Raw genomic sequence first — 13,059 nt, 5'->3', positions numbered from 1 at the left:
GAGGATTTATTTGTTTTGTGCAGGTACGAGGGACTCGCGCGTAGCCTCCTACTGGATTGATACCTTGGTTCTCAAAAACTGAGGGAAATACTTACGCTACTTTGCTGCATCATCCCTTCCTTTTCGGGGAAAACCAACACAGTGCTCAAGAGGTAGCATTGAGCTCTTCCACCCGCCACATTCCAGTCAGTCTTCAATATCTTGTCAGGTAAGATGACAAGTATTAGTGCACAAACTCTTTGCAAAATGACACTAATCAGAGACATTTGTGAAAGTGCGTTATATCGACTAGAGGGGGTGAATAGGCGATTTTTATGAAAGTCTTCAAAACATGGAAGTTATGAAGACAAACGATAGAAATAAACCTATCACCCGCTGCAGCGGAAGGTAGACTACACTAGGCAAGCCATAGTCAAGTATTCAATAGAGTGACAGCACAATGACTAATAGCAGTAATGTAGTAAGGATCAGGTAGGAAGATATTATGAAGCCAAACAGAACACGCAGTCACTCAGTGAAGATAAAAGATAGTGCAATCATACAATGACTTCACAAGGAGTAACAGTACGTAAAGAGAAAGGAAGGATGAAACCAGTGACTCGTTGAAGACAATGATGTGTTGGACCGGTTCCAGTTGCTGTGACAACTGTACATCTGGTTAGGGCTAGGTATTTAAACCTGAGGACACACAGTCCCAGACACCCAGTCATGAACACGCGGCTCAAGACACCTAGTCCTCACCATATTCCCCTTGAGCTAAGGTCACACAGACCTTGCTCAATCACTCTGGTAAGTCTTCAAGGTAGACTCCCAAACCTTCACAGACTTCGTTCACCGGCAATCCACAATGTCTCTTGGATGCTCAGAACGCGACGCCTAACCGGCTGGAGGATTCACGGTCCTCAAGTGTAATAAGTCTTCAGATCACACAGACAAGAAGACTTAAGTGATGCCTAATTCTCTTTGGCTCTGGGTGGTTAGGGCTTTATCCTCGCTAGGAATTCTCTCTCAAATGCTTCGAGGTGGGTTGCTCTCAAACGACAAAAGCCGTACACTAACTCTGAGCAGCCAACCGTTTATGGTTGTAGGGGGTGGGCTATTTATAGCCACTAGGCAACCCGACCTGATTTGTCCGAAATGACCCTGGGTCACTAAGGAACTGACATGTGTTCCAACGGTCAGATTTCAAACTCACACGGCAACTTTACTTGGGCTACAAGCAAAGCTGACTTGTCCGACTCTAGACAAGATTCGCTCTCATAGTCTTCACTCGAAGACATAGGTTTTGGTTAGGCATCACTTCAGTCATTCTGACTGGTTCTCTTGGACCCCACTTAACAATACGGTGGTTCCTATGACTCAATAAAGAAGAAAGAGAACTACGAAAGATCTAAGTCTTCGAGCTCCATAGGCTTCATGTGATGTCTTCTCTTGTCATAGTCTTCAATGTGAATATCTTCATATACCACCTTTGACTTCAATGTCTTCATACATTTTTAGGGGTCATCTCTGGTAGGAAAACTGAATCAATGAGGGACTTCTACCTGTGTTATCCTGCAATTCTCACAAACACATTAGTCCCTCAACTAGGTTTGTCGTCAATACTCCAAAACCAACTAGGGGTGGCACTAGATGCACTTACAATCTCCCCCTTTTTGGTGATTGATGACAAACTAGTTGACATTTTCAACGGGGAATATAATATGTGAAATTGTAAAGAATATGGAATTGTCTTCATAAGTTTCAAGGGCTCCCCCTGAAGATGTGCATATAAGTAGTTTGCTTTTGGAATGCAAATGCACATGGCAGATTGTGCTTGTGGAGATCCTCTTCAACTTATGATGACAATCCACTACGCATGTGAAGGTATATGAAGATAATGACATGCATAATGGAAAATGGACGTCTGCAAAATGATCTAAGTGCGGAATTTATCGTCGCACATGCGGAATTTATCATCGCAGCACAAAATGGCAAATAAGTAGCAGACGACCATCGAGTTTAAGTGTTACAACTCAAAGAACCAAGTGTATCAAAACGAGAGTTGTAAACATGAAGCAAAATATAAAGCACCCGCCCATATGGATTCGCTTGAAGACTATCAAACTTGTATGCTTCTCCCCCTTTTGTCAGTAAGGACCAAAAAGGTTCGAAGACATAGAGCATCTAGTCGTTCCCATGAAGAGTAGGTGAAGCAGCAGGGTCGTCGGTGGTGTTTGACGGTGCAGAAGAGCTTGGAGCAGTGTCGAAGCGTGCTGAAGGAGGCGGCGGTGAAGTAGCATCGTCGTCATTCTCGATCACTCTGGCATTTACAGTTGCAGCAGAGGAAGAGAACTCAGAGTCTTCAAGAGATGGAGTTCGTCGCAGCACTGCCCTTCGAGGAGGTGTGGAGTCAAACTTGAAGCGCTCAGGGAAACCATCCTCTTGAAGATCATCTTCGGAACACATCAGTGTCAGCCCTTTCCATGTGCGGCGAGAGGTTTCATGGGCAACAAAGGCATTCTTGGTGGCAAGATTGCGAATGCGATTAACATCCACCAAGAGGCTTTGCATTTGACGCTTCAGCCAGTCATGATGCCTATCCTGTTTCTGATGAAGAGCCACAAGAAGCTCTCGGTCATTGAGAACACGAGTGCGCTTCTTGGGTCGTGGGGCAGTTGTACTGTCAGTGGCTTCAGTGAGAGCAGGATGCGGTGCACGTGTAGTGTCAGCCAAAGGATACACACGAGTGACTGCTTCAACTCCTTCAATGTTCTGAGAAAAACTTTGATGCTCTGCATTCTGAAGACTTAGAGGTTCCTTGGCAGGCTCAAGATAGATGGCTTCAATAGACATATCCACATCAGGCAGAAAAATCCGATGATTGCAAGCAGATGGCTGATATGAGATAGCGGAGTGAAGTTTGATTAGCCGCATTACCCATGGGGCGTAGAACTTCAAGCCAAACAGATCAGAGCCTGATGCAGCAAGTTGGCGAATGAAGAAGTCCTGTGCATTGAAGCATTTTCCATGAAGAATATATAAGACCAAAGTCTTCATTGCACCTTCCAGCTTGGCATGTGGAGAGTGCCCTTTGATGGGCCAGAGAGTTCGCCTGATGATGTGATAAATAGTCCTTGGCAGATACTCTAGGTATTCAACAAAGAACTCTTTGGGATATGCAGCATCTTGGGGTAATGGCTTCATCATACTGAGCATCTGACTCATGTTAGGTTCAGGCTTCTGAAAGATGCTCTCCACAGCTTCACTTTGAAGTTGACAGCCAGATTCGTAGAGATCGCCGGGAGTGGGTAGACCAGTGAGCTCAATGATGTCAAAGGCTTTGGCTTCGTGATAAACGTTTCCTGTCATCCACTCCAGGACCCAAGTCTTCGGATCTCTGTTATACTCGCGGATGTGAAGTGTGGCATAGAATTGGAGCAGCAACTCTTCATTCCAATGCTCTTGGTCAGTGACGAATGGCAGCAATCCAACCTCCTTAAAGCAATCCAGAGCTTCTTCCAGACAGGGCAGACCAGCTATTGCTTCAATGTCAAGACGCTTGTGTGGGAAGATGCGACCTTGATTGTAGAGAATGCAAGAGTAATAGCTTCGCTGCGGATAGCTCCAGAACCGATCAGATGATATTCTTTCCCTTGAGTAGGGGTTCCTGGAGCTATTGAAGAATGTGTTGTCTGCTCTGAAGCCATTGATATTGAAGGATCCAGGTGCTGATGCAGGACCTGGGAACCTGGGCAATCTTGGGATTGGCTTCTGTACCTGAGGCATGTGCTCAACATGATAGTCGAACTGAGGACCGGCAGCAGGCACAGGAACAGAAGCAGTGGGATCAGTCGCTGACTTCTGATGCTTTTGTTGGGGAGGGCTCCACATTAGCTTCAGCCATGACAGCGTCAGTGGCTTCATTGGTGTTGGTGGTGGCAGCCTCAAGATTTTCAACCTCCACTGGACGAGGTGGAGGGTCGGTCACAATCACGTTCTCCTCGAGAACCGCTTCTTGGTGGGACAGGGGAGTAGCAGCTTGTGGGACTTCTTCTTCATCGGCTGATGCAGCTGGAATGTCTTCAGCAGTTTCAGCTTCAGACGCAGAGACTGGAGGCCTTGGTCCTTTGCGAAGCCTGCGCAACGCAGGCGACGCCTGTGTAGTTGGAGTTGGTTGGGCCTCAAAGTCTTCTTCCTCTTGTGGGCGATCAGCCCATGAAGCATCATGAGCAATTGGCGTCAGAGGACGACCAATGCTGATGAGTTCGCTGTGCTCGAGCTGAGGAAGGACTGCACCATCTTTTACATGGTCATGGTGACCAATGTCTTCAGCAGCGATGGGGTCAGCTGCTGGAAAGTCTTCAGCTTCATGAGCCTCTGTGAAAGCAGGCTCATGGATTGTCAGTTGGCGTTCAGCGTCAGGACGAACCATGGAAATGGGTTCAACAGTCAAGGGCTCTGTTGGAGCAGCCCGTTCTTTCTTGGTCTTCCTCTTCTTCTTGGAGGGGGAAGTAGGAGAGGCTTCAGGATATTTCCTCTTCCGGGCTTCAGCCTCAGCAGTCCTCGTCTTCTTCAGCTCTGAAGCAGTTGACCGGCTTTTTGGCTTCGAGCCAGTCATTCTAGTTGGGAAGACAATGGGATCTGCTTCCTGCCTTGGTGCGTTGGGTTCAGCCGTAGAGGGCTTCTTCTTCTTCTTTGCAGCCATCCTGGGGTCGATGCCAGGACGCCCAAGGGCCTTGCGCTTCTCAGCCTCATTGTAGGCTTGCACACATCTGTCAGCCAGAACCTTCATGCGCTCACGAGAACCCTGAGCTTCTGCACGTTTCTTGAGAAAGGCTTCCTTGAGCTCATGCAGCATAATCTTGAAGTTCTTCACGTCTTGCACGCTGAGCTTGGCCATATGCTTCTTGAACTGAGCCTTTTCATAGTCAATCTTTTGCTTCAGTTCGACGATGCGCTGAGCGAGAGCTAGCTCTGAAGCAATGGCGCCATGGAAGGCGACACTGAGGCCAATGGGTAGCTGCAGATCTTTGAAACTGATGTTTGGCGTGTCAAACCACTCATCAATGAAGTTGTGGATGATTGTCACGTCAAAGAGAGGCAGATCATTGAATTTTTCTACTTCTTCTTTGCTCTTGATGAGTTGCTCAAGAGCGTCATCTGCAAGATCTTCATCACTTGACAGATCAATGACATCATTGCGCAGAATGGCAGCAGCTGTTAGCTCTTGGCCGGTGTGTGGCAGAGGCATCTTGACCGTCTGGGGCTTGGAGATGCGTGACAAATCTTCAGACTGCACACTGTCTTCAGGAAGTGCAGTTGCCAGTGGCTTCGCCCGTGAGATTTTTGGAGCAGAAGCAGGCTCTGAAGCTTTAGGCTGCTTCTTTGGCTTCGGCGCTGCAGGCGCTTCATCTGATTCAGCGTCATCTGCAGGCTCATCCACGGCTGTCCCTTGAACCAAGATATGGGTGATGAGACCTTCAAGGTTGTAGAAAGGACCGACGACATTGGGTTCTGCATCACGTGTGCCGTCAGCCCTTGGAGCAGAAGGACCAGGGTTGAAGTCTAGTCCCAATGTCTTCTTGTTCTGCTTTGCTGAGTTCTGGGCAAACTGGAAGTTGCGCTTGAACAGAATGTCGTCACGACACCATAGCAGGGACGATGGGTCAGCATCCGCAGGCTGTGGTCCACGGACCATGCAGGGATAGAAGCCTTGTTCAATGGCTTCATCTTTGGTCCTAGGTTGAAGATTTTTGTAGAGGATGTCTCCCCATGGTCGCTTGATGGCATTCTTTTCAGCATATTCCTTGGTCACAAATCTGTACTTGAACCACTGTTCTGCCCAATAGCGTCGAATCCATTGGATTCACGTCTTGCGCTGATTGTAATCCTCTTCAGGATCTGTCTTGTACAGCTCTGAGAGGTCATCGGGCAGATCTCTTGATGTTTCTCCACGACGCTTTTTGCCACCCTTCCTTGCTGATTTCTCTGAAGCCATGAACTTTAAACTGAAAGGCTTCAATACGTTCAGAGGCTTCAAAGGTTTTCGCTTGCTGGACAAACAGGAACTGGCTTCGGGAGAATTTATGTGATGTTGTAAGAATTCTGCAAATGAATGCAGACTATGAGAACCAAGGTATTCTCCCACGGACATGTACCTGTGACAGCATTAAGGTGCGAGGGAAGGGGAAGAGGTCATATGCATTCTCAGAAGATTTTGAAGATAAATCAGTTTAGAAGACATTGACCTCATCGTGCGAAGACATTCACTCATAGACAAGGAGTTGGTTCCAGATTTGTACGAATCCACGGATCAGTACAAGTGAGGAATCTAACTACTTTGTGAAGCATAAGTGAATATACTAGGCATGTTATGAGATGCAGTATGAAAGAGATCCAACTTGTGTGAACAGAAACTGCTTGTGGTAGAAAGTGATAAAGCTATAGGATCAAAGAGGCCGTAAAAAGGAGGTTTTATTTACCACACGATGAACTGCTAGACGGAGTGGAAGAGGAGGCCGAGCAGTTCGATCGTCTGTGCCCTAACTTGGCAACGGAGGACACCTACGGCGACGGCAGAGAAGACGATGTCCGCGATCGGCGTGAAGACGGTGTCGGAGAGGTTGCGTCAGCGAAGCGCTTCGTCGCCAGCGTCGTCGAGGGCTAGCGATGGCGCTAGGGTTCGTGCGAGAGTGGAAGAAGAGATAATGACTTTTGTGAGGTGTGTATTTATAGGTACAGGGGCTGCACTGCGTTATTACACAGGTGCCCCTGGCGATTCACATCTGAGGAACACGTGGCCATCATACAACATATTGGGGTTTGTTCCACGTCCCACACACGCCTGGATTGTTGGGTGGTCGTTCCCACTTCTCCGGGTTTCAGGTGGAGGAATGAGCATTAAAAACGGACTTAATGTTTGTCTCTGTATCTTCTGCTGACAAGGACGCGGAGAAGACATTCAACAGTTTCAATAGAATGCATATGATTTGGAGAGATAGATTTTGAGATAGAAAGCATAGAGAGGTTAGGTTCCGATCACATTCACTTAGTTCAAAAGATTCAACAAGAAGACATAGCTATAAGTGAATGCTATAGAGGACAGAACACTAGTACATATATATATATATTCGACATAATGAAGATAATCATGAAGACATGTTGAGATTGAAGCCAAACCAAATGTGAAGACATAGCAAATGTAACGCCATGAGTGAAACACTTCAAACAGAACATTTGGTGGTGGCGTTACCCACCGTATAGGAAGTATTAGACCCAGACACGGCGCACAATTATCGTGGCGCTCCGAAGTCAAATTCCACATTAATGTATTCACATTTAGAATGTATGTCTTCATTGATTGAAAATATACTTTACTTCGTGTGTTGCACATCTAAGTCATCAATATGCATAAGTGTTAGGATGTGTGCCTGATCACAGGACATTTGAGGATTCCAGGATATTTAGCTCACACCGTAACTTGCAAAATCTCTTCTCATCCAAGGGCTTGGTGAAGATATCTGTCAATTGCTCTTCAGTGTTGACATGTATGATATCAATATCTTCCTTCACAACATGATCTCTGAGAAAGTGATGACGAATCTCAATGTGCTTTGTCTTCGAGTGCTGAACTGGGTTGTTGGCAATCTTGATGGCGCTTTCGTTGTCACAGTAGAGTGGCACTTGCTTCAGATGAATGCCATAGTCCTTGAGTGTTTGCTTCATCCACAGAAGCTGAGCGCAGCAAGATCCAGCAACAATGTATTCAGATTCAGCAGTGGAGAGAGATACACAGTTCTGCTTCTTTGAAGACCAACATACAAGTGATCGTCCCAGAAAATGACATGTGCTTGATGTAGACTTGCGATCCACCTTGTCACCAGCATAATCAGCATCCGAGAATCCAACCAGATCAAACTCTGAGCCCTTTGGATACCATAATCCTAGAGTTGGGGTGTGAGCCAAATATCGAAGAATTCGCTTCACAGCTAAGTGATGCGACTCCTTTGGTGCCGCTTGGAATCGAGCACCCATGCAAACACCAAGCATAATATCTGGACTAGATGCACATGGATAAAGCAAAGAACCAATCATGGAGCGGTATACCTTTTGATCGAACTCTTTACCGTTGTCGTCAGGACCCAGATGATGCTTGGCTGGCATTGGCGTCGTGAAGCCTTTGCAGTCTTGCATACCGAACTTCTTCAGACAATCTTTGAGATACTTCTCTTGAGATATGAAGATGCCGTTGCGTTGCTGTCGTATTTGGAGATCGAGGAAGAACTTCAGCTCTCCCATCATGGACATCTGATATTGCTCTTGCATCATATATCCAAACTCTTCACTGTACTTATGATTGGTGCAGCCGAAGATGATGTCATCCACATATATTTGGCACACAAATAGTTCACCATCATATGTCTTCGTGAAGAGAGTGGGGTCTAGGGAACCAGGTATGAAGCCTTTGCTCTTCAGGAAGTATTTGAGTGTGTCATACCAGGCTCGAGGGGCTTGTTTGAGACCATACAGTGCCTTGTTGAGCTTGTATACCATGTCAGGATGTTTTGGATCTTCAAAGCCAGGCGGTTGTGCAACATACACTTCTTCTTCAATCTTGCCATTGAGAAAAGCACTCTTCACATCCATTTGATATAGAAGTATGTTATGATGATTTGCATAGGCCAGCAGTATGCGTATGGCTTCAAGTCGAGCCACAGGAGCAAATGTTTCATCGAAGTCAATGCCTTCCACTTGAGTATATCCTTGAGCAATGAGACGAGCTTTGTTTCTGACAACTTGACCATTCTCATCTTGTTTGTTGCGGTATATCCATTTGGTGCCTATTATGTTGTGCTTCCGAGGATCAGGACGCTTAACCAGTTCCCATACATTATTTAGCTCAAATTGTTGAAGCTCTTCTTGCATAGCTTGAATCCATTCAGGTTCCATGAAGGCTTCTTCAACTTTCTTGGGTTCTGTTATTGAGACGAATGCGAAGTGCCCACAGAAGTTTGCCAGCTGAGTTGCCCTTGATCGAGTGAGCGGACCGGGTGCATTGATGCTGTCAATTATTCTCTCAATCTGCACTTCATTGGCAACACGAGGATGTACAAGGCGAAGGTTTTGCTCTTGCTGATCATTGTCATTGTTAGTGGGATTGTCTTCAGGCTGAGCATTGTCTTCAGGTTGATTAGGTGCGGAGATGATAAGTTCATCTTCAGGTTGAGCTTCAGAGGGTATGATTTCTCCGGTTCCCATAAGCTTGATTGATTCGCTGGATGGAACTTCATCTAGCATATTTGGGAGGTGCTCTCTTTGTGAACCGTTAGTCTCATCAAACCGCACATCCACTGTTTCAACCACTTTATAATGAAAGAGATTGAAGACTCTGTAGGAGTGCGAATCCTTTCCATATCCAAGCATAAAACCCTCATGTGCTTTTGGTGCAAATTTTGAAGTGTGATGTGGATCCTTGATCCAGCACCTGGCACCAAATACTCTAAAGTAACTGACATTTGGCTTCTTGCCAGTAAGGAGCTCATAAGATGTCTTGTTCAGCAGCTTGTGAAGATAAACACGATTGATTGTATGGCATGCAGTGTCAATGGCTTCAGGCCAGAATTTTCTTGGAGTCTTGTATTCATCAAGCATCATTCGGGCCATCTCAATGAGTGTTCTGTTCTTGCGTTCGACGACGCCATTCTGCTGTGGCGTGTATGGGGCTGAGAATTCATGTGTGATGCCCAAGGTATCAAGATATGTATCAAGGCCAGTATTCTTGAATTCAGTGCCATTGTCACTTCTGATGTGCTTTATCTTGGCGCCATAGTTGTTCATTGCTCGATTGACGAAGCGTCTGAAGACATCCTGCACTTCAGTCTTGTAGAGGATTATCTGCACCCAAGTATATCTAGAATAATCATCAACAATAACAAAGCCATAGAGGTAAGCAGTAGTAGTAAGAGTTGAGTAATGAGTGGGGCCGAAAAGATCCATGTGGAGCAGCTCGAAGGGTCGAGTGGTTGTCATGATTGTCTTCGAGGGATGTTTGGCCCTCGTCATCTTCCCTGCTTCACAGGCACCGCATAAGTGATCTTTCTTGAACTTGACGCCCTCGATGCCTATGACATGCTTCTTCTTTGCAAGGGTGTGGAGGTTCCTCATGCCAGCATGCCCTAGCCTCCGATGCCAGAGCCAGCATTCTGAAGCCTTTGCTAGAAGACATACGGCAAGCTGTGGTCCTGCCGAAAAATCTACCACGTACCAATCATCTTTCCGATACCCTTCAAACACTAGAGACTTGTCAGATTCTATTAGTACAAGGCAGCGATATTTTCCAAATATTACGATCATGTTCAAATCGCAAAGCATTGAGACAGACATTAAGTTGAAGCCAAGGGATTCAACAAGCATGACTTTATCCATGTGTTGATCCTTTGAGATTGCAACTCTACCTAGACCCAATACCTTACTTTTACCAGTATCAGCAAATGTGATGTGACTCTTGTCGGATGGACGTAAGGTTGAGTCCATAAGAAGGCTTTGCCAGTCATGTGGTTGGTACACCCACTATCAATAATCCATTTTGAAGACGCTGGTGTCGTACCCTACAGTGCAGTTAGGGGGATAGGCTTCATGAAGAGAATTGTGAAGCAAAAACATTTGACGAACCAGTGGGTTATGAAAGCTTAGATCCAGATTAGGACTGATAGGGAGAGTAGCAAGCGATTCAGGAACGAAGTACATAGTAAGACCATTCGAGCATTTGATCTTGCGCCCTACAAGATGTTTAAGGTCCCCAGCAATAGCGTCAGACGATTTTGGTTTTCTGCTGGAGACCTTTCCGTGCAAAAGAGAGTTAAGCTTTCTTAGCCACCCACATCTTCAAGGTGTTGGAAGTATGCCCTAGAGGCAATAATAAATTAGTTATTATTATATTTCCTTGTTCATGATAATCGTTTATTATCCATGCTATAATTGTATTGATAGGAAACTCAGATACATGTGTGGATACATAGACAACACCATGTCCCTAGTGAGCCTCTAGTTGACTAGCTCGTTGATCAATAGATGGTTATGGTTTCCTAACCATGGACATTGGATGTCGTTGATAACGGGATCACATCATTAGGAGAATGATGTGATGGACAAGACCCAATCCTAAGCTTAGCTCAAAGATCGTGTAGTTCGCATGCTAAAGCTTTTCTAATGTCAAGTATCATTTCCTTAGACCATGAGATTGTGCAAATCCCGGATACCGTAGGAATGCTTTGGGTGCACCAAACGTCACAACGTAACTGGGTGACTATAAAGGTGCACTACAGGTATCTCCGAAAGTGTCTGTTGGGTTGGCACGAATCGAGACTGGGATTTGTCACTCCGTGTAAACGGAGAGGTATCTCTGGGCCCACTCGGTAGGACATCATCATAATGTGCACAATGTGATCAAGGAGTTTATCACGGGATGAATGTGTTACGGAACGAGTAAAGAGACTTGCCGGTAACGAGATTGAACAAGGTATCGGATACCACGATCGAATCTCGGGCAAGTATCATACCGCTAGACAAAGGGAATTGTATACGGGATTGATTGAATCCTTGACATCGTGGTTCATCCGATGAGATCATCGTGGAACATGTGGGAGCCAACATGGGTATCCAGATCCCGCTGTTGGTTATTGACCGGAGAGTCATCTCGGTCATGTCTGCATGTCTCCCGAACCCGTAGGGTCTACACACTTAAGGTTCGGTGACACGCTAGGGTTATAGAGATATTAGTATGCGGTAACCCGAAAGTTGTTCGGAGTCCCGGATGAGATCCCGGACGTCATGAGGAGTTCCGGAATGGTCCGGAGGTAAAGAATTATATATAGGAAGTGCTATTTCGGCCATCGGGACAAGTTTCGGGTTCACCAATATTGTACCGGGACCACCGGAAGGGTCCCGGGGTCCATCGGGTGGGGCCACCTGCCCCGGGGGCCACATGGGCTGTAGGGGGTGCACCTTGGCCTATATGGGCCAAGGGCACCAGCCCCAAGAGGCCCATGCGCCAAGAGAAGAGGAAAAGGAAGAGTCCTAAAAGGGGAAGGCACCTCCGAGGTGCCTTGGGGAGGAGGGACTCCTCCCTGGCCGCACCCTTCCTTGGAGGAAGGGCCAAGGCTGCGCCCCCCCTCTCCCTTGGCCCTATATATAGTGGGGGGGAAGGGAGGGCAGCACCTACCTGAGCCCTGGCGCCTCCCTCTCCCTCCCATGACACATCTCCCTCCTCCCGCAGCGCTTGGCGAAGCCCTGTTGGAATCCCGCTACTTCCACCACCACGCCGTCGTGCTGCTGGATCTCCATCAACCTCTCCTTCCCCCTTGCTGGATCAAGAAGTAGGAGACGTCGCTGCTCCGTATGTGTGTTGAACGCGGAGGTGCCGTCCGTTCGGCGCTAGGATCATCGGTGATTTGGATCACGATGAGTACGACTCCATCAACCCCGTTCTCTTGAACGCTTCCGCGCGCGATCTACAAGGGTATGTAGATCCACTCCTCCCTCGTTGCTAGATGACTCCATAGATAGATCTTGGTGACACGTAGGAAAATTTTGAATTTATGCTACGTTCCCCTACAGTGGCATCATGAGCTAGGTCTATGCGTAGTTTCTATGCACGAGTAGAACACAAAGTAGTTGTGGGCGTTGATGTTGTTCAATATGCTTACCGTTACTAGTCCAATCTTGATTCGGCGGCATTGTGGGATGAAGCGGACCGGACCGACCTTACACGTACTCTTACGTGAGACTGGTTTCACCGACTGACATGCACTAGTTGCATAAGGTGGCTAGCGGGTGTCTGTCTCTCCCACTTTAGTCGGATCGGATTCGATGAAAAGGGTCCTTATGAAGGGTAAATAGCAATTGGCATATCACGTTGTGGTTTTTGCGTAGCTAAGAAACGTTCTTGCTAGAAACCCATAGCAGCCACGTAAAACATGCAAACAACAATTAGAGGACGTCTAACTTGTTTTTGTAGGGTATGCTATGTGATGTGATATGGCCAAAGGATGTGATGAATGATATATGTGATGTATGAGA

The sequence above is a fragment of the Triticum urartu genome, chromosome 3, assembly GCF_003073215.2.
Source record: "Triticum urartu cultivar G1812 chromosome 3, Tu2.1, whole genome shotgun sequence".
In the NCBI taxonomy this organism is placed as follows: Eukaryota; Viridiplantae; Streptophyta; class Magnoliopsida; order Poales; family Poaceae; genus Triticum; species Triticum urartu.
The sequence above is the reverse complement of the archived record's forward strand: the minus strand, read 5'-3'. Positions refer to the sequence as shown.